The 21,112-nt window shown below is 49.1% G+C and overlaps 1 protein-coding gene across 4 annotated transcripts in view; it reads left to right on the top strand.

Annotated features, from left to right (window-relative positions):
* ZFHX3 (zinc finger homeobox 3) overlaps positions 1–21,112 on the top strand; it is a 511,657-nt gene that overhangs the window by 346,178 nt on the left and 144,367 nt on the right. For all 4 annotated transcript variants that reach the window (XM_040707006.2, XM_046899383.1, XM_046899384.1 and 1 more), the window contains exon 5: positions 9,945–10,261. The gene's annotated coding sequence lies outside the window, so the exon portion shown is untranslated. The remainder of the gene's footprint in view (positions 1–9,944; positions 10,262–21,112) is intronic.

Below are 21,112 nucleotides of genomic sequence, written 5' to 3' on the forward strand. Positions count from 1 at the left end.
GGCGGCGGTGATAGCTCCCACTTCACTTCACAGCGCGCTGAGAGGACCGCTTATCGCTTTGCCACCGCCGGTGCTGCGCTGTGTGACGCTGTGTGACACGGCCCCGCGGTTGGCTGCAGTGAGTCGCAGCGCGTCGCACCCAGCCCGCTGGTCAGCCTTCGCACCGCCCCTGCAGGCACCTGTCCTGCGGGGCCCCGGCCCTGACGCGAGGGGAAGCCTTATTCCCGCCGAGAGTATTTGTTTAAGAGGATTTCCTTTCTCATGCAGGGACTGCAGTAGCCATGCCAATAAGAGTGGGAGTGATTATGAGAGATTGACTGGTGGAATATAATCCCCGTGCTGTACTGATCTGATCTGGTGAAGATTGCGTTTCAAAGGTAGCAGCTCATCCCGCTCCAGGAGTGGTGTTCCACCCACAAATAGGGCTTAATGAGATCCGACAGGCCTGATTTCTCTGGTGATACAGTAAAACAACACGACCGATTCTGATGGTTTGGGGTCCTGACCTTTAACAAGGCCTTGTGACGTAGGGCGGGCTGCCCAGGAGAGATGGAGGGGCAGGAGGCCGGGGGACAAGGTCGGCAGATAATGAAGTGGTCAGCATTGGATTTCTGTCACTCACGGTGGTTAAGTACAACAGCGAGGGACTGCAGCAAAAGGAACTGCTAAAGAGCACATGCAGAAAGGAACGGAGGCAGGAGAGCCTGGGGAGAATCTTTGTTACCTTTTGGAGTGAACTCGTATGGTCCAAGTGACTTTGGTAATGAAGATGGTGAGTGCAGAAATCATGCAAAGAGTGAGAGAACAAGGAAGGAGCAGGAGAGATTAGACTGAACAGTGAAGGAAGTCAAAGGAGACTCTTAATTTGACTGAGCATTGCAATCTGGTGCTGAGAGGGAGCAGGAAAAGCAAAATAGAGGTAGAGAAATAGAGGGCTGGAGCGGAGGTGACAGCAGCAGGAGCCCGTGGCTACCCAGGCAGGGCTGCAGCGGCCACTTAGGGCCGGCTGGCGGCGAGGTCACTGCGGAGTGCTGTGCTGGCCGGAGAGCTGCTCACCGTGGTGGTGTGGGCCCAATGGCCGCGTGGGCCCGATGGCCGCTCGCAGCAGAGCCCCAGCCATGTGTCCATCAGCCAGCAGCTGCCGGCCTCGGCCTCGGCTGTGCTGAGGGCTGCGGGGGCAGAGACAGTCTGTCTTCTTCTGAGTTCTTTTGTGCTGCTAGATCTAAATTTAGAGTGACTATTAGCTAGGAAAATAACCCATGTGGTATCAACCTACCTGCTGGGAATTCAGACAGCAAAACGGTGAAATGTAGAGGAAATGAAGACCTGTTACTAAAGAGGTGCTGTCAGGTGATTATGTCCAAATTTAAGATACATTTCCTTTGCAATTGTGCTCCTTTATACCTGGTTTTGATGGAAATATTTCATTACAGCTTTGCTACTGTGGCTATCTGGAATGCAACCGGTGGGTATTAAACGTGTTTGACCCAACACGGAACGGTTGTATTACTGCATAGCAACCCCAACATTAAGCTAACAAGAAACAAAAGTGGAAATACTAGTTTGAGCATATTATTCAACTTAGATAAGATGCTAAAAGCAACTGAAATGATCAGTGAAGAGTAGGGAAGTAGATTTGAAAACGCTTTGGACTCAGTGGCATGAACTAGTTTCATTTACTTGAAGAGAAAATAATACGTTGTTTTTATGTTGGTGATCCCATTATAAATGTTCAAACTGCAAGGCCCACAAAGAGTGAAGTCGTCACATCAGATGTGTACAGTGGGCTCATATGCAGTATAACCTTCAGTGTCAGCTGCACAACTGTACGCAGGGTGGCAGGGAGCAGCCTGCGGCCGTATCTGCTGCAGCCCGTGGAAGATCTGTTCTTTACGTGTTTTTTCCTTATTTGGGTTTGTATGGTTGCTTTTTTTTCCTCTTCTAAATGCGAACATGGAAGCCAGGCAACCTGTTAGAGAGGTGAATTGCATGATTACACGGCATTGTTTTAATTTGTCTTTGGATGAATTCTCATAAGCTTTCATGAGAAAATCTCCCATTAGAAGCATTCATTTAATTTAAGAACAGTTGGGAGAGGAAGGGCTGAGATGACAGATGGAGGACTGTGGGTGTCTTATAAGAGAGAGCAGAGCTTTTTGTATTTGTCTTTTGTGGCACATAGTTGCTGTTCTCTTCTGCTTCCATTTTTTTAATCTGTGCTTTTTGTGCAGTATTTCTTAGAAATCTCTCCTCTTTTATACTGTAAGTCTAATAGATTTCATTAGTTTTTCCTGTACTGTGCCAGCTTTAAAACATAACAATATAACATCATGTAGGGATGCATCTTGATAAGCAAGCAGAATAAAGTAGGCTTTAGCTCTAACGTGTGGATTTCAATATGGTTTTGAACTGCATACTATTTTGCAGGAAAACATATGGAAATATAGAACTGATTTCTTGACTGCATGGAGCGTCTGTTTGTCCAGCACATGGTACATGCGTTCTGAATGCATTTGTCTGTATTTGATAATCAGGACTTAACAGCTCTTTTAACAGTGGTTAAGTTAGAATAGCAGATAATTTGTGAAAAACAGCCTCTGCATCGGGGCTGTCAGATCCCTTCAGCTGGAATTTAAAAGCAAATTTAAATCTTGCTGAAGTAAATTGGAAAGCAGCAAAATGTTTGTTCTATATAGAAGTTGCTTTGCTGTGCAAGGCAAGAAGCAAAGTGAGGCCAAAATTCCAAACATCCGTCTGGTTTGTTCTCACAGCGCTGCACACAAATCTCTCTTCATCTGCGTGCGCTGTCCCAGAATTTGCACCGCATTTAAATCAGCTGATAATAATAGCGAAGTGCACACATTGGATTTTTGTTACTTCTCTGTGAAGGTTTTAGTTTAATAATGGTAGCCTTTTATTTTTCCACCATATCCATTCAGGTCTCTTATTCTTTCTCCATTCCTCCTTCTAACAAAGCAAGCTTCACATTCACCACTTGCAGTCCTATCCTTCCTATTTCACTTCATATTCCTGTGCTCTTCCTGTCAGCTTCATCACAAACCAGCTTTCTCCTATAATTTTAACCCTGCCTGTGGCAGGGGCTCGGACTTGATGATCCTTGAGGTCCTTTCCAACCCAAGCCCTTCTGTGATTCATTCTATGACTCTTTAGTCACATAAAAACATCTCAATATTTTATTCCATTCTTCATCATCCACATCACTTTCCACAGTCTGAACTGTGAATTCTGCTTTCTACTCTTCAAAATGTGCACAAATCTGCACAGCTTGACATTTTTTTCTTGAAGATGTGTTGTTCCTTAATTCCATCATCACAGTACTGAGCTCAGAAGGAGCTGTGTGGTGATGCTGACTCGGCTGCTCTGGCTCTGGTTGGGTGGGAGCTGTGGAAGAGGCGCATGGCATCCCGCTCTGCTCCGGGACGTGGGCAGCTTTGGCACAGCTGCCCCTCCTGTGTTCTGCCGGGGGACTTCTCGTCCTGCTCAGCTCCTGGGAGCCCCCATGGGCTCCTTCCCATACCCGCAGCCCAGCCCTGCAGGACATGCCGACACCTTCAGCTTCCTTTTTTCCTCCTTTACTGCCAGCTCTGTTACAAACTCCTTCTTTGCGGGCTTTCTAATATCAGCTACCCCAACCCTGGAAACAATTATCCTCTGACCCATTGTCTTCATGAGGAGATGGATAGGCAGGGACATTCCTACATCTGTCTTTTCCCGCTGTCCTGATTTATTACTTTGTAAAATAATGAAACATTAAAAAGGTTGAACCTGAACTGAAGCTATGACTGTGACACTATTAATCAAACTGTTGGAGGATTGCTTAATATTAGGTGCCTTGAGCACTGAGGCAGCCTAAAAGTTGGTCGGAAATGCTGTCTAAATGTTGAATGTTGGGCCCAGGAAAAAACAGCTCTCTATTGCTTTGTGTTCTCTTACAAGGTGTGGCCATGCAACGTAGCAGAGCCCAAAGCAGCACTGGGGCTGAGGAAGGTAGAACGTGGCTGTAGGGGGCTTCTCGGTCTGCTCATGGCATGGAAATGGGCTCTGGTGGGATTGGGCTGTTTCAGGACGTGCCTCAGCTGGCAGGGGCTGGGAGCTCCGTGCCGCTTCGCGGGCAGGGAGCTGAGGTACCCCTGGCCTTCTCCCCAGGAGGCGGCGTTCCCCGCTGCCCCGGCAGGCCGTGCTGTCACCACATCCCTTATCTTGAGCCGCGCTCGCCTGATGTCTCAGTTCCGGCACACAGACACTATCTGGGAAGCTGAGCTCCAGCCCCAAAATATTTAGTTAGCAGCCATTCCGTTAAGTGGAATTGACTTTTTATCGGCTTTCCTCTGTACGGCTGCCACCCGCGAAGGCCGTTTCCTCCTTCCCTCTCTCCGGCTGTCAGCCCGCCCCGCGTTCCTATCGGCAGCCGTTAGCTCTGATCGATACCGAGCCCTGTGTAACAGCTCACGCATGGCTGCCCTCGTCCGCATCGACCGCAGCCCTCTTCCAACAGGTAGCCATCTCCCGCGGCAGCGCCGAGATAAACACCGGCTTCACTCCGAGCTGATTCATTACGGCGGCCTTCAAGGAGACCCAGCGCCCCGCTGCAAAGGCTGGCCGAGATCAGAGACCTGACAGCAGCGTCTGCCGCCTGAGACTGCCAGACCTTGGCATCTCCCTGCTTCTTCTGAAACTCAGCCCATAAAAATGATGCTATCCAAATACTTCCAAAATACCTGTACAGAAAATAACACTTCAGACTTATTAGTTAGGAGAACCTCGCGTTTCTGAAAACTCAGGAAGTGAGTGCTGATTGGCAATGGGAACAGCATGCTGTGGGCAGGGAGCGGCCCCAGGGGGACACCGCAGCCCCTGGCCTCAGGCTGGCCATGGTTCAGGAACCAGCAAGCATTCTGCAGGAACCGCGGCAGAGAGCTGCAGCCTGGAAGAGGCAGCGGTGCTGACACGCTCTGCTCAGCAGATGTAAATATCGACTATCAAGTGATCCATCCAAGCTGAGGCTGTTGTTCTCCTTAAAGAATGTTCACTGGGTCTCCACCAGCCTTCGGGGAGAGAGGGAGCCCACCCTGATGCTGGAAAGCTGTCAGGTGGCTGCGTAGCGTGGGCCCGAGCACAGCTCTGCCTGCACACGTGGTGCACACGCAACTTCTGCTCCGCGAGACAAACCCTGGACGAGAGTCCTTTTTTGTGTGGGCTTGGAAAGCAGAGCGGAACATGCAGAAAAGCGAGGGCCTTGCCAGAGGTGAAATACGCAACCCTTAATTGGGCTGTTAGACGGCCTGCAGAGCAGACACATCCAGTGCTGGAGGCTCCATGGAGGGCGGTTATCAGTGGGACAGCAGCAAGCTGCTCCGGGATGCCATCCCAGCACTGGTTTGCAGAGGCACAGGGCCTGCAGAGCTGCATGGCTGTTACTAACTTTCCAGTGAAACGAGTGTTTATTATTATAAGTTTGATGCTGTTCCCAAAAGGACCTCATCAACAAGTAATAAGGCCTCAAGGGAGCAATTAGGAACGTGAACTTTTAACTCGCTTAGAACCACAGTGCAGAAGGTAGCTTTTGCTTCAACATTAGGGTATGCAGCCGAATGTCTTACTGAGGAAGAAACGCTGAAAATCTGAAATTTGGAGTAGCTTCATACTGGTATTTTTGCAATGAGACACGGGACTTTACTGCGGTAGAGTGCCTGTATGTTAGAAAGCACCAGTGGTCTGGGGGGAATCGTGCCCAGATACACAACCTCCTTCAAACCTGTGTCTTTCGGTGCTCTTCCCAGCAGTGGGCAATCACTGAGGATGTGAGGTGCCAGTGGGCTGGCAGCTTCTGCCTTCCTTAAAAAAAAGATGACTTCATTTCTCCTGCTTGTAAAATATCAGTAATATTGGCCTAAGTAGTATTGGCAGACGGTGGAGATGCTCGGTTTGTTTGAAGCTTGTTTTGAATATTTTGGATAGGACATTTCAGGCAGGAGCTACGTTAAGTAATTCTTGACGTAGAAAGTCACATGGCTGCTGGAAGGCAAAGGACTTGCTCAAGAATACAGCTCTGGCTCAGATGCACCAGGGAGCGTTGCCTAAGAGGGCTGATGTTCCTTACTGCCCAGCAAAGCCCCCGGCTCTGCAGGCCTCTGCATAGGTATTATTTGAAACGTAAGTGTATTTCTAGAAGGTGTTACAGAGTTAAAGTTGATTTGTTTTTTTCCCCTCTTTTTTTTTTTTTTTCAAATACTGCCTTTGAAGGCCATTTCCCTTCACAGAATATATGTACAGAAGAGAGCTGCCATGCATTTCCTTTTCAACAGGAACTACAGCGGGAAAGCAAATGCTATTCCCATGCAGGGAGCCAGGGAGAAAAAAATTGCATGCCCTCAAGGATTGTTTGTCCATTCTGAAACATTTGACCCTCGGCAGCCTCAGGAGGTTCCCAGCTCGTGGTGGGAGCGCAGCCCAGGCAGTGTGGGAGCAGTGCAGGCGGCAGCACGGCCTGCTGCTCCGAGGCACAGCACACACCTTCCCCGCATTGCTCTCCTGAGCAGCTCAAAATGAGTGTCCTTCTGTTGTGCGGTCATTGCTACAGAAGTAAATGTAGTACTGAGTAAAGGGTGTTATGAGAGAAGCAGGAGCGATGCTGCCGTAAGGACTGACTGGGATTCCTGTGTAATTGCTCCGCCGAGAGGCAGCGGCATGGCCCTGCTCTGGCTGTGCCGTGCTGCGGGCAGTGCCGGTAACACTGCAGGTGGGGCACTCCAGGAGCACGCTGCAGTGCAGCACCCAGGGCACACATTTTAATATACCATGTTTTTCTCTGGGAGATAGACGAAGCAAACAGACTTGGGCAGCGTTCACGTGGCGGGTCGTGATGCTGCATGTATGTACCCAAGCGTTTCTGCAGCCAACAGTTACAAAGCTGTTGAGGTGAGGCCCTGCTCCCTTTTGGGACAGCAGAGCCGGCCCAGAGCTCAGCTTGGCTTGGGAGCAGGTGGTGCCCCATGTACCAGTGCTGAGTGGAGGCAGGGTCTGCTCCGTCCCTGCGGCCACGGCAGTACCACAGAGGAGCACTGAGCAGACTGCCAGGGCTGAGCTGGACACAGAGGCGTCCCATTTCTTACGCACATTTAAGGTCTTAAAAATCATCCATGTATAAAATGGAGCCAGCAGAGGGAGTGAAATGCAGGGACATTATGCTGCTAGTGGAGCAAGGAGGTGAAGGGGTTTTGGTCCAGTTGCTGTGATTCAGCTATGCTTCTCAAAACCCAAAGCGTGGCTCAGGGCAGGGGGGCGGGTGATGTGGGTATGGAGCAACAGGGGCAGGTTAGCACTCACAGGAGTGAGAGGCTGTCTGCTGTCTCATTACGAATAGATTTTTGTTGTGGCTGACGCTGCGTCTGTACAGTATAAAGGGGGCATGCAGAAGAACCTTCACTTCTCACATAGTTCTGTAAGGGGCTGCAAGGGGTAGGTTCAGTTGTGAGCTGTGGTGGTCAGAGATGCTGTGGGACTGAGAGGTAGAACAGTCTGTCGTGACTCCTCCAAGGCCTGCACAGACTCCAGCAGACATCGAGTTGTGCACCATTCATGTAATCAAGGTTACGTATCTGTCTGCATCCTCAACAACAACAAAGGTTGTATTAGTATTTTTTGCTCAGTCTGAAATCTCTGAATCACAGTAGAAAAAAATGTGAATCCTCCAGCTGTGGATTCACAAAGAGCTGTGCTTGTTGCTCCAGCACTGGCTGTGAGTTGAGTAGCACAGCTCTGTTCTCAGTTCCCAGTGCATGTGAGCAGCCTGGCTGCTGCTTCTGTATCTGCACCGGGCTCAGAGCACAGCATAGCAAAAGCATAGGAAATCCACAGACTGAGCTGCTGTTCTAATTCAGAGTGGATGTTGGAATAAGAGGTGACAAACTGTTACATTCCTATGAGCAATCAAAGTCTGGATGAAAATGAGGTGGAATTCCAGCTGTAGAGCCCTGTCCTCTTCTGGCTCTGCAGAAACAGCAGACAAACTTGGCAAACAGGTGTTGAAGTTTCACCCTACGGATAAAAACTTCAACTTCTGTTGGTCAGTTCCTGGGGAAGTGAGGGCTGGGCTGTCGTGTCACCTGCTGAGCAGAGCCCGGAGAAGGGCCAGTTTTATACTGCTAGATTTTCCTAAGGCTTGGACCTGCCTTACAGATGTTACTGCCAGCTATAATGTAGATGGTTAGACTGAGTGTTTATTTTGTTTTCATTTAGAGGAGATGTGACGTGGTCAGTCAGCCAGGCCCCAGCAGTCGATGCTAAGGGAGCCCCGAGTTTGTCATGTTCCCAACCAGCCTGTTGGTGTCAGCCCAACAGGGGCTGCTGAGATCTCAGCTTTTTACAGTCTTTTCTTTCCAGTATCCTGTGCCATTTTCAGCCAGAACCTGTTCATATAGTTGCATATACTATGTGCATTAGTTTTAAGAAGTGTTTTAATCTGCATGTTTACACACAAGTCTTCGGAGATGTATTTGTTACTGCAAAATACAGAACTGTGACAATTTGGTAGTCACAGTAATTGTGCTGAATGCTGTGGAATTAGGTTACAGTAAGTTCTTCCTCCTTGAAATGAGTGTTTGTGCCTGTACAAAACAATCCTGCATCAGTCTTGAACCTGTTAAAGATGAAAGTTACAATAACCACTGCAATATGGAAAGGTAAAGTGACAACAAAATGGCACTTGGCCAATGTTTATTAATCACAGAATATGATATGAAATCATAAGAATAACCACCAAAAGGTAAATAAATTACCTAGCCTACTACTTATTTTCATGTACAGTTTGACACAGAAGCTGAAGCCATGAATGATTTATACCTGTTTTAACAATAATACTCATTTTCCTGAAAGATGGTCAGCACTAAGGCTGCGGTGGGCACCGTGCCAGCTGTTGAAAGGTTAATGTCTCAGCAGCAATACATTGAATTATGAATTATACCAGTCCCAAAATGGAAGGTTATTAGCTCAGTATGTTTAATTAGCTCAGCTCAAACTTCGCCATCTGCTAGCACTGCCCATCATTGATGTACAGCCACGTGGAATAGGAAGGCTGGGGGCAAGGTGCTGGAAGCAGGACGCCTCCCGCTGCCCCTGGACCCCCGGGAGCTGCGTGGGGTGGCAGTGCTCCGGCACCTCGCAGGGCCGGGGGCTCAGCCCCGTGGCTCTGAGTGCTGCCTGTAACAACCAAGCTGAGTCCCAGGCCGCGAAAGGCCCTTTTTTTTTTTGCACAGAGTTCAGGGGTGCGAGGAAATCCACAAGAAGAATACACGGCTTGTTTTCTCCTGAGTCCTTGGGACCAGCTTTCCTGGCAAAACATCTGATTAATGTTTGCAAATTCTAGTTAGAGCTGTATCCAGTTGTGTTTTGGTTACATCATAGTGTTTGCCGTGAGGGGAAAAGGAAGAAAGTTGAGAGCCAACCTGCACCTGAGCAGTGCATGTGCCAGAATTCGAGGAGCTTTTCTAGAGATGGGTCTGGAGCTGCGGCAGCCGCCGGCATGGGCAGCTCCACGGAGGGGGCGCCGGGTCAGCAGGGCGTCCTGCATGGGGGCATGCGGGGGGGCGGCCTGCGGGACGGCACCCTTCCCGTAACGGTGTGCGGCTGTGATACGTTGCTTTTCAATAAATACCAAAACGTTACTTCTTTGCTTATTTTTTTAAGAAGGAGAAAAGTAAATAAGTGTTTCATTTTTTTCATTAGCTAAGATACTGTGACTTTTAAAATACAAAGTATTACCTTGATTAATTATTCATCATTATGATAAAGGTGCTTCTGGGGGGTTATGTGTTAAACCCGAGGTCAGAAGCGTGCCCTCAGAAGTGGAATGCACAAACACCATGGGAGATTTTGAGGCTGTAAGAGGCCAAACACAGTCTTATTTTTAATTCTTCTTTTTCTAGGTAGGAATACCTCGCCAAGGAGGAAAGGAATTTGAACAGACTTAACTCAGAGCCTGTGCAGCTCCCACTGGCTGGACTCTAAAATGAAGAGAGAGTTGATTCATTCCAATTGCGACACAGCCCACCAGAATTAAAAGCTGCTTTAACCTACCAGAGAGATTGGGTCAAACACCGATTCACCAGAACGTGTCTACGTGAAGAGGTCTGTGTGATCCTGCTGGCTATGAAGTCTCCGTGCTTCTGTGTTGCATGTGGGGAGTGACAGAAGTCTGACAGAAGTTACGAGGCATCCAAGTCAGCAGAAGAGGCAGCATCAGGTAGGAACTCGATTCCTTTCTTAATTTCTTTACAGTAATTGTTTCTTCTTATCCTCTGGAGTTTTTGCTGATTCCCTCGCCTTCACTTAGTAAATCCTCTGTACTTTTACTTTTGAAGCACGTGGCATGGCTGGAATATCAGAGTAATACATAACAGAGTAAAACCTGCAGACAGAAATAGAAAGTAAATGGAAGATGAATTGATCAGAGGAAGGGCAAAGGATGGAGGGGATAAAACGAAGGGAAAGAAAGACAAGAATAATACCTTACCTATGTACTATAATTATTTATTATTTTTGTATGGCGCCCAGGGTATACAGGATCTGTTTTGGTGAACAAATAGGAAAAAAAAAAAAAAAAAAAAGGAGTTCTCAGCCCCAAACAGCAAACATATTAATTTATAATCTGACAGCTCAGCTAAACAAGCGGTCAGGCCAGGGCGACAAGGAATAATTGAGCGCTTACGGAGCATGAGTTACTTCAGTTCGGTATCCACACATGTGTATGCCATCAGATGGAAGTCTCTCGTTTGTGTAATAAGTTAGTGCAGAAGAAAAATGTTTCTCTTAGGGAAGTTCTGAGTGAGAGAGAGAGAGTCTGAGGGTGCAGACAAGTGTTTTAATCTAGAGGAACAAAGAGACTGCCATTTTAATACATTGTAGAAGGAGTGACAAATTTAACCACAGCCTTACAGCAGGGGCATGAGGGAGCACTGCAAATCACCCCCTGGCCAGCCTACAAGGAAGCTCATAGCAGGCTGAGAAGTGGTGCAGAGTAAAGAGAAAAGCAGAGGAGACAGGAGGAAAAACTGGAGCATTCGCTCTGAGCCATCCAGAGCTCAAGTTTCTAATGAGCCGTCCAGACAGGACAGCGAGGAGGTGACCTGAAACAACACTGCTGAGCAGGAGAGATTCCAGGGGAGAAGCAAACCACAGAATCGAGGCGGCAGTAGCAGAGTTGTTTTCTAGCACAGTTTCTGCAGTTTCAATTGCACTTTTATTCCAAAAGCAAATTCCAAAGTTTTATGTCCATAAAGGTTTAGACATAAACAAGAAAGAAGTCAGGAAAGCGGTATGTACTTGTATAAACAGTTCCACTTTATAATTAATGCTGGAGATCAGGGAAGTGGGAATAGCTGTGCATGTGTGGTCATTCAGATTTACTGTTGGCCTTATTAAAGCCTAGTTCTACAATAATTTTATGCCCAGGTAGGGGCAGAAAGAGAGAGAGCAGGATGCCCCCAAGCAACCCATAAATAGTGTGGTGAAGACAAAGTGTTTATTACTTAGCTTCACAAAGGCTCTGTAAGTGCTCTCCCAGGGTATGTATACTTGTACCCCAGATGCCAATTCTGCAAATTAGCATTATTTCTCAAAATACTATGTAAACAGAAGTCATTTAAATACTTGATTTCATCAGACAGAGTACCAGTGTCTTCCTTCTGCAGAATGAGTGGAGGTTTTTGTTGCCTTTTTATTTCTCTTTGAGTACTGTTACTGATGAAAAAAACTTGCAGGATCTGGGATCTTTTCTGAACTTCCGCAGTATTTTGCCCCACCACTGCCCCCCGCCATCTTTCTTCCTCCTCTTCCCTCTCCCCTTACCAAAGTAGCCATTAGCCTTTGATCTGAAAACTTGCGAGAGACAAGGTGAGATTACAAACCCGTCAGTCTGAAGGAGCGACTCCGGGGCATGAACTTTACCATTTGTCACTGAAGTATGCTATTTCGAATCTTCTCTTTAGCAATTTCAGTGACTATGCCAAAAGTTATTTCAGGGCTGAGACACATTGGGGATTACAGGGATATGAGATCCTGTCGAATAAGCTTTGGGATGTCCCTTTTTTGTGAGCACAAAAGCCAGCAGTAAGTTCAGCTCAGATGTTTGATAATGAGCTCTTCTGTATCATTGCGTGTCCTACAACTGTAAGTTGTTGAAACTTTCAGAAATGTTTTTTTTTAAATCCGTTTTTGCATTGCATTTCACATAGAAACAGGTACCCTGGTTTACAGGAGAACAGTAAAACGTGAGGGGAGAGACCCATAAAACCATCTCGAAATGACAAATAGTTTTGTTTTTGTTTTTGTTTTTGTTTTTGTTTTATAAAACATAATGGAAACATATATGGATATATCAAAATTTTCCAGAGCTAAAAGCAACTGTAGCATCCCACTGGGAGGATGCACTGCTGTCCTGTTGCATGGGATAAAGATACACTTTTAATCCTGAATGTTGCAGGACGCTGGACTTTGAAATCCCTCCTACTACTGCAGCTGCTACTCAGCAGTAAGCACTGAGCAGTAGATTCTTTTGAGTTAATTCCATGGAAATAGGAAAGGAAGAAAAGAGCAAGCGAGAATGATCAGAGACCACTGTGAATCTGTATGATTTCATGGTACTCTGTGTGGGTGTTACCTGCGTGTGGGGAAACACATCAGGAGAGTTTATTCAAGCGTCATACATGCTCTGCTCCTTCGAGTCAAATCAGTATGATTCCCATTCTGCAGGCTGGGCAAAGAGGACAGAAAGTGGAGGAGAGACCATCCTCATTATGTCTTTGTCTCAGGGCACTTTTAGCATGCCCTGTGTTACTGCTGTGCCGGTCCTTCAGAGCAGACAGAGAGTCTGTGGCGCAGCTAGGAATAGCAGCCAGGCCCTTCTTCCAAGTCCCAGAGCCTCAAGAGTATTTTTAGGCATCTAATACCATTAATTTCATACTTTTTTTGGGCAAAGTTCTGTGAAACAAGATCATGCTTCCTCCTGAAATAATTTTAAAATTATACTTCTGTGATTTTGGGCAGTTTTTTTCAGGGAATAGTATAAGTTTGGTCCTATTTAGGAACAAATGAGCTTCAAAATGAGGTTTGGGAAGAGTTGCATGCGGACCGTGCTTTTGTGCAGCCTTGAGGTGTGATTAGGTATACAGAGAGGATGGTGCGGGCTCTGTCTTTTGTGGGCTCTGAGCAGGGCTTTGGCAGAAGGACGCGGCCATTGGGTACCAAGGCAGGGGAGCAGTGGAAGGCTTCTTGCAATGGCCATGAGCTTCAGATTTCTCTTTTGGAATCTCCAGCAGGCAAAACACTGTGCTTTTGTATCTTTAGGTACAAAACCTTGCGGATTTAAGTACAGTGAGACCATTGCTGTACACCAGCTTACCAATATGTTGATGAAAACGCTGCTAACAGATGAGAGGCTTCCAGAAGTGCTGGCAGCCGGCCTGCATCGTGCAGCTGCAGTGCTGAGCCCTTCCCAGAGAGCTCACAGCGCCCTGCAGAAGTACACCCATTTCCTACATATGGTCAGGTTTTTACTATGCTAACTCAGCAATCAGTTCAAGCCGTGCTCCTGCATCCTATCTATTATTAATTAATTGATTTCCTATAAGCTCGTTACTTCGATTGCTGTAACTTCCTCACAGCGTGCAGGCAATGGAAGGCAGTTCCCGTCACAAAGAGCAAACACGCAGAAAAAGCCCATGCAGACACAAGTGAAAGGTCACTCCTAGGAGAAAGCAGATGAGCAGGCAGGCCATGGCATGCTCGTGCTGCGGTTCTCTCTTGCTTTTTGGTTAAACACCTCGAATTCCCAGCAGCAGTTGCTGTACATCTCCTGTCCCCAGTCCCCACCGTCGCCCACAGCCATGCTCTGTTTCTCCTGTCCCATGTCGTGGCCACCTGGTGTGCCCTTCCCTCTCTATGCACAGTCACTAAGATGGGCAGATGTGAGGGGCAGCATGCTGTTGGCTTGCAGGAAGGAAGAGGCTGAGGAGTATGCTGGGTCAGGGCTGTGCTGCATGGAGTCGGACAGTGCTCACAGAGGAGTGTGAGAGGGCTGTTCGTGAGGAGGGCTGTGCATGTACTGCAGCCGTCAAGGTGCGTCCCTCCCAGCACCAAATGTGCTTATTAGAGTGCTAATGTCCTGCCAGTGGAATCCTGCCTCTGAGCGTATTAGGGTAATGAGTTCACACCTAACTAATGGAGACTTAATAGAGTTCCTAACAGGCTGCTTTTTCCCCCACTGTTTATGACCCCACAGGCCGGAGCTGTGAGGGGAGGGAGAGGCCGAGGCCGCCCGGTCCCACAGGCTCCGCAGCCGCTCTGGCCTCTGCCTGCCTCAGGAGTTGGTTTCCAGGGACATCATCCCTCCACCTTTCTGCAAGGAAAAATAAACAGTTTGAGGCTCCTGCGTCTTTATTAAACATTTCCTTCAAGCTGCATACTTTGGCTGTGTGCCCAAATGCACCGAGAAAGCTTCCACAGAGCAGCTCAAGGCCAGAGCACGGCTGCCTTGACCAGCAGCCCCGGCAGGGCCCAGCACCTGCGGCAGGCAGCGTGGCTCTGCTCCGCAACGCGGCGATGCGGCCGTGCTGTGCGGGGAGCTGATGGTGAGCACAGCACGGCTGTGCGGGGCTGCTGGCGGGCAGGCCTGGTGTCAGTGCAGGAAGGGGTTTGCAGAGCTGCAGGAGCTGAAAGGAAAAGCAGTGCTGCTTTTAAGGCCGTTGCAGGAGGTGAATGGTATGTTGGCGTTTGAAAGCTGCATTCTCTGCCCGCCGTCGGCAGCGCTTCAGCCAGCTGTTGGTGTGGGTTTGGTGTGGGCCGAGGCCTGCCCAAGTGGAGGACCTGGCAGTGCCAAGCGGTGTTGCCAGGCTGGGCATGACGTGTCCGTGGGGAGCAGCGCCCGGCCGACCCCAGCCTGCACAAAGGGCCCGGCCCTGGGCTGTGCAGGAGGGGCTGAGCTGCGGGCAGCGCGGGCACAGCACGGGGTGATGTCAGCGCTTCCTTCAGGGCCGGTCATGTGTGCCTGCCAGGTAAACAGTCTCGAAATAGCTGGGAGGAAGGCAGCGGATGGAGCGCCGTCGAGCTGGAACGTGGCCTCCACCCTTTCCTTGCCATGGCTGTCCTCCTGGGCAACTCTCCCGGCCTGGAGCTGGGCATGAGGGGCAGAATTGCCAAATGCAGGGGCAGAGATCACACTGAGCTCTGTCATGAAGGGCAGTTTAGACATCGAGATGGCACTGGCAGTGCAGGCAGAGGCTGCTGGCCTGTAGGCGGTTGGTCCCACAGAGTGCGGTGTCCCCACTTCTTACAGAGCCCAGGGGAGGCCGTGGCCCCGCAACTGCGTGGGGACCCAGCACTGGCTGGGTACACAGAGCCTCTCTGTGCCCTGAGCCAGGAACAGGTTATACTGGGTGCTTATGGTGTGCGTAAAGTCTCGCTTACATCATGCAATTGAACAACCGAAGTTCAGGTATAAAAACTCTCTAAGTGCAGGAATATTCTTAGCTGCCTCTTTCCTCATTCACTAGAAATGTGCCTTTTCTGTGATGCCTCTCAGAGCAGCCTGGCAGTTAGTAACTGCAAATGAATTGGTAAAAACAAAAATCAGTAAGAATAAAAATAGAATTAGTAACAATAAAAGTTAGTAACTGCAATAAGAACTACAGCGCTGCTTGGAGACAGGGTTCTGTCGATCCCCGCTCACCATGCACAGTGCATGGGCTGAGCCACGGGGGGGGCCTGGAGCCCCGGTGCTGCAGCTCCAGCTGGCAGCACAGTGCTGTTGCTGCTGTCCAGGACGGGGCTGTGTGCTTCCAGGCTGGGTGGAGTGTTTCTTCAGGCATTTTCCAGGTGTGACAGGATGGCACCAGTAATCCTCCCTGTGTGTGCCCTTTCTGGAGCGGCAGGGAGACGCTGCAAGAGTAGAACTGGGAGAGTGGTCACAGCTACTGCTGACAGCCAGGTGCCAGCTCAGCACTTTCCTTTACCCCACAAAACAAAGCTGCCGTCATAGCAAGGACCCATAAAATGCACGGCATTCCGAGTGTGGAGATTAGTGGTAATTTTACAAGGACTCAAATAACGTTGGTCTGCAGGGTGCAGCACTGCCTTGAAAGGGAACAGCAGACATTTCCCCTGGAAGCAAGTTTCCTCTTTGGAGCAGTTTGCAGCTGAAGCGCAGCGTCAGATTGTGGCACAAATATCCTATCGGCCCTGGGTTGGGAGGTGGATATCTGATACCTCTTTCTGTTGCCGAAACGTGCTGCCCAGACAAGGCTCCCAGCACAGTTATTTTTTGAAGCATTATGTAATTGGATTGCGTGGTCAGTAGTGCTTCCTTAACGAGCCTTTCAGCGAGCCCTCCGCCTGCCGCAGCCAATCCTCAGCCCTCTCATACACACTCACGCAGGCTCAGTCTGGAGTAAACTCGCTGCTAAATACAGTTAGAGCACGGATGGAGCGGGCTGGGAATAGAGCACTGCTGCTGCGGAGCTCCCCCTGGACACTGCCTTGGCCCCGAGGGGACCACGCACAGTGCCACCAGCGTCCTCTTTGCCCGGTGTGGGCACGGACCAGAGCTTGTGGTTCCCGGGGCCGGTCCCAGCCTCTGCCACTGCTCCAGGCCCTGACTGACCCTGGGGCCCTCCCCTTCCCTTCCCGTCACCCCATGCTGGGAGTCAGTGGACACACAGCGTTAGGAGCTCGGTCCCGGTGTCCCCACAGCCAGGCCATGGGCCGGGGCTCGCAGCCTGCAGCCACCTGGCCCTCAGCCCCTGCTGGGCTGGGCAGGGTTTGGCCGTCTCTCCAGCCGCTGTCCGTGCACAGTTGTGGCTCTGCTGAGTCACCGCTTCCTGTTTGTGATTGCTGACTGGTGGGAGCAGTTGCAAAGCAATAAGAGATATTAAAAAGTGTGAACTTCCACTGGGACCAGAAGATACAATCGGGGCCGTGCCAAGAAATACACTGCAGCAAGCGGCTGTTTAAAGGGATGCTGAGCCCTGTGCACCCTGTTCCCTGCTACAGGAAGTAGGAAAATGGGCGTCACTGCCTTTATCAGGTCTGAACCCAAATAAAATTGCACTCGAGTGCTCGGGCACTCACTGATTCCTTTCCATGCACCTCAGGGCTGCAGCTCATCCTGCCCAGCCCCCCACCTGCTGCCCCAGCTGCCGGCAGGGCGCAGGGAGCCCCCGTTCGCCACGCAGCGGTTCTCCTCCAGCGCTGACGTGGTGCTGAGGGAAGGGGCTGCTTCCAAAGGCAGCCATAATGCACCTGCCTTCTTTTTTTTTTAATGGGAAACATCCCTGGGGAAAAGCATGAAAGTATATGGGGAAGGTGCTCTCTGATCATTAGGATCTAAATGCAGCATCCATGCAGCATCTGTGCTTCTTCATATTATGCTGTAATCTGCCTTACAGTGATGTTACTCTGTGGGCATTTCCCTGCCTGTCCTTTCTTTGCTCGAGCATTTGGAGTCATTTATTGCCAGTAGTTTCATCTCCAGCCCCGGTCATTGTTGTCTCCAAAAGTTCTTCCTCCACTCTCTTGTTTGTTGTATTTATATGGGCCTTTCAATTCGTATTTTAAATCCATATAAACATTTTGGCCTTTTGGAATATGTGTTCTGCTTACTAAGCTTGGCACAGGAGTTAGAGGATGAAATTCTATGGACCATCAGTGGAGGATAGAATCATACTCATACTGTCCTGCTCTGGGTTGAAGCTGCAGTAACTTTCAGCTAAGAAAGCACGCGTAGCTTTCTCAGTGGCGTTAGGCTGATCCTTATTTTTTTTAACCCTGTGACAGACACAGGGCTGAGGACTGGCTTAGAGAACATGTCTTAGGGAAAAAAAAAAGCAAAAATAGCCTCAGTTATTTCAACAAATACCAAAAGTGGATTGAGAGTGGATGAAGAGGAGGAGGAGGCAATAGTGAACACACAGCACAGTTCAAGCTGGCAAGGAGCCCTTTCTTGAAGAATGTAAGTTTAACCTTTAGCATTCAAGTGTCTGGGCTTAAGTGTCATTATGAGCAATGCTTTCCTCCAGCACAGCCACTCCTGCCTGGAGGAGGGTTCTGTGCAACCCCATCTGTTTTCCCCTTTCCTTTACAGTGTACAAAAATACGTATTTGTGTGCTTGTGTTCAGCGAAGCTACTTGTGATGGCAGCCCCGTACGTGACAAAAGCAGGATGCTGCTGGCTGGCTCCTAGGAGGAGCAGCTCAGAGCGCTCAGGGAGGCTCTGGTGCAGCTCGTGCCCCATAGATGGAGTTCCCTGCCACCACCAGGCCAGCGCTCGCTGGCTGCGAACAGGGCCAGTTGCGTGCCCTGGCCTCACAAGGGGAGCACAAGGGCCATGGTGGGGGCTCCCACAGGCAGTGCTCTGCAGTTGCCCCTTTGTTCTGGGCTCTCACCAGGTACCTCTGCAGCTCCTGATGCGTTCTGGCTGCAGGAAGGAGGAGGCTCTGCTAGTGGATTGCTTTTGCAAGAAGCAGGCTAAAATGAGGAGGAGGGAGGGATGGGCCTGGTGTCATCGCGCCCGTCCATCCCCCTGCCCCCCCCGGTGCAATACAGTTAATCTCACCTCTTGATGAAGGCAACATAGAAAAGAATTAGAGAGACAGCAGCAGACAAATGTCAGACCTGGCTGCAGACGGACAGGCTCGATGTGCCCCCCAAATCATCTCCAGCTGTAAAACACTTCAGGGCTGATAGAAACCACACGCATCCCAGGCAGAACCGATCTGCAAAGCTGCATTCCAATAAAAATGCAGTACAGACATAAAAGAAATGCTGCCTGGGATTCCTGTCCGGCTTTGGGGGCAGGGAGGCAGCCCTGTCCCTCCTCGCTGCTCTGTAAGGCCGGGCTCGGGCCCTCGCAGCCTCCGCCGCTGCCGCTCCCCGGCGCTCGGTTCCCAGCTCCAGCCCTCAGAGGGCACAAATCAAAGCAGCCACATGGGCTAATAGGGGAGGGTCAGGGTTAGCTGCAGGGTACATTGCTGCCTGAAATCACATGCCGGCATCCGAATTTCAATAAGCACGCCTCATGTCTGAGGCTGTGCTGCAAATGTCAGATGTGCTTATGTTAAATACAGGTAATATTCTGAATGTACGTTTGAGAGCATGATTATTTCAGATACCTTGTCTGATGAATTTTGCATCTCGTATTTGTGATTTATTTTATACGAAGTACACACTCCCTTCTCGTTTCCACCTTTTGTATAAGCTCAGGTTTTGGTTTTAGAGGAACAAAAACATGCATGTATGAGAGGTAAAGATGGACTATTTGATTAGCTGCAGCAAAGATGCTATATCGGATCAGATTTCCCACTGCTTACAGCATAGGCTCTGAGTACACGGTTACTATACAGTAAGTGCAGCTGGTATTGGTTCTTAACGTATCGAACAATTTGATGCAGGCTTTTCTGCAAATCTCCATTTTAAATCTAAAATAATTTGGACGGGAGGGGCAGTGGGGACGTGCCCTGAGGCACGCGGTGCCTGGATCACAGGGCAGCGGGGTCCCTGCCCAGCCCTGCAGGGAGCACCCCCAGCACCACAGGACAGCGCGTTGGTTCGGTGGCCGCATTGACGCGCTCTGGGTTGTGTGGACATGGCCCTGTAAAGCAGGATTCTTCTCGGTGCTGAAAACCCTTTTTTTTTTCTTTCTAGCTTAGTGCAAATTGTAATTTTATTTCATAACTTATTTCCCTCTCTTTCCTTTTAAGACGGTTCCCAAACATTTATTGTGGGATTTTTCATTTAAAATAGTTTTCTAGGGAAATTACTGTGACAGTGATTTAATTGTTTAATTAAAATCTGACATTGATGACAACATAAATACAATAGGCATGAGGTGATATAGGCATTAAACAAGTGCAATTGTGGAATACATCCACAGAGTACACTGAGCATACAGAGCAGCTCACAAAGAAATGACGTTCAATATTTATCAGGTTAGTGTGTCCTAATTAAATGCCAAGACTTTTTTCTTCGTTTCTTTCAAAAAAAGCAAAGAAACATACAGATGTATGCCAAGTGTTTATTTCCATCGCAGACAAGTCTGCTGGTCTTGTGTTAGGGCCTGCAAAAAAAGCACGTTCCCATTGAAGATGTGCTCGGTGACTCGGGGGCCACTGCTGAGCCTGACTGCAGCCACTGCGGAGGTGTGAAGCGCCCACTGTGTCCCACCGCCGCAGGGCTGTGCTGAGCCCCCCGGTTACAAAATGGATGGATGGGTGTATTTTAATATTTGAGTACAAAACTGCAGGTCTGTTGAAGACAAAAGAGGAGAGGAAACGGTGCTCTGAATTGCTCTGAATATTCCCCCCCAGTCCAAATCTCTCGCAGATCCTCCCGTGTGCGTTTGTTCTAAACATGTGCATTCCCCCCATGTCTCTCCCCTGCCCACAACAATACAGACGTGCTGCCAGAAGGAACACACGTCTCTGCCCGGATTGCTCAGCAGTGCATCTCTCCAGCCCCGTTCTAAGCCCTGCTGCATTTCTGCATCCCAACAATGAACGTGCTGCCGCTGGAATATCCCCATCCATGCCTCTTGCTGGGCGTCTTTAAATGGTATCAGATCGCTTCTGCGGCTCACACAGCCCTTTGCAATCAGTCGCTTCTCATCAGCTGCTTTCCTCCCTTTCCCCACTCCTAAATAAATGCATCTGCTCCAGCCCAATTCATGTCAGCCTTCCCCCTTTCTGGTGTGCAACTTCACGCAAACAAACTTTCTGAATAAAAAGGCAGTGTACCTGGGCAGTGCTTTGAGCATAAGGTAATAACTGATGGAGCAGACATCCCAACTCCAGTGCAGGGATTTGATTGCAAATTTCCATTGCAAAGGAGGAGAGGGAACTGGAAATCTGACAAATGCCTTCAAATTGACCTGTGTTTTCACAATGCACGCTGTGTTTAAAATGAATGGCAGACTTTATCATTTGGAGCTCCTTCAAGGACTCCAGCCCTCTGCGCTTTGTTCTAATGCTTCAGACGTATTTCCAAGAAGCACAAGGCTGTGTAAGTGGATGATATTATGGAGATTTTCTTCCCCACAATAATTTTTAAA

The sequence above is a fragment of the Gallus gallus genome, chromosome 11 (genome assembly GCF_016699485.2).
Source record: "Gallus gallus isolate bGalGal1 chromosome 11, bGalGal1.mat.broiler.GRCg7b, whole genome shotgun sequence".
Classification (NCBI taxonomy): Eukaryota; Metazoa; Chordata; class Aves; order Galliformes; family Phasianidae; genus Gallus; species Gallus gallus.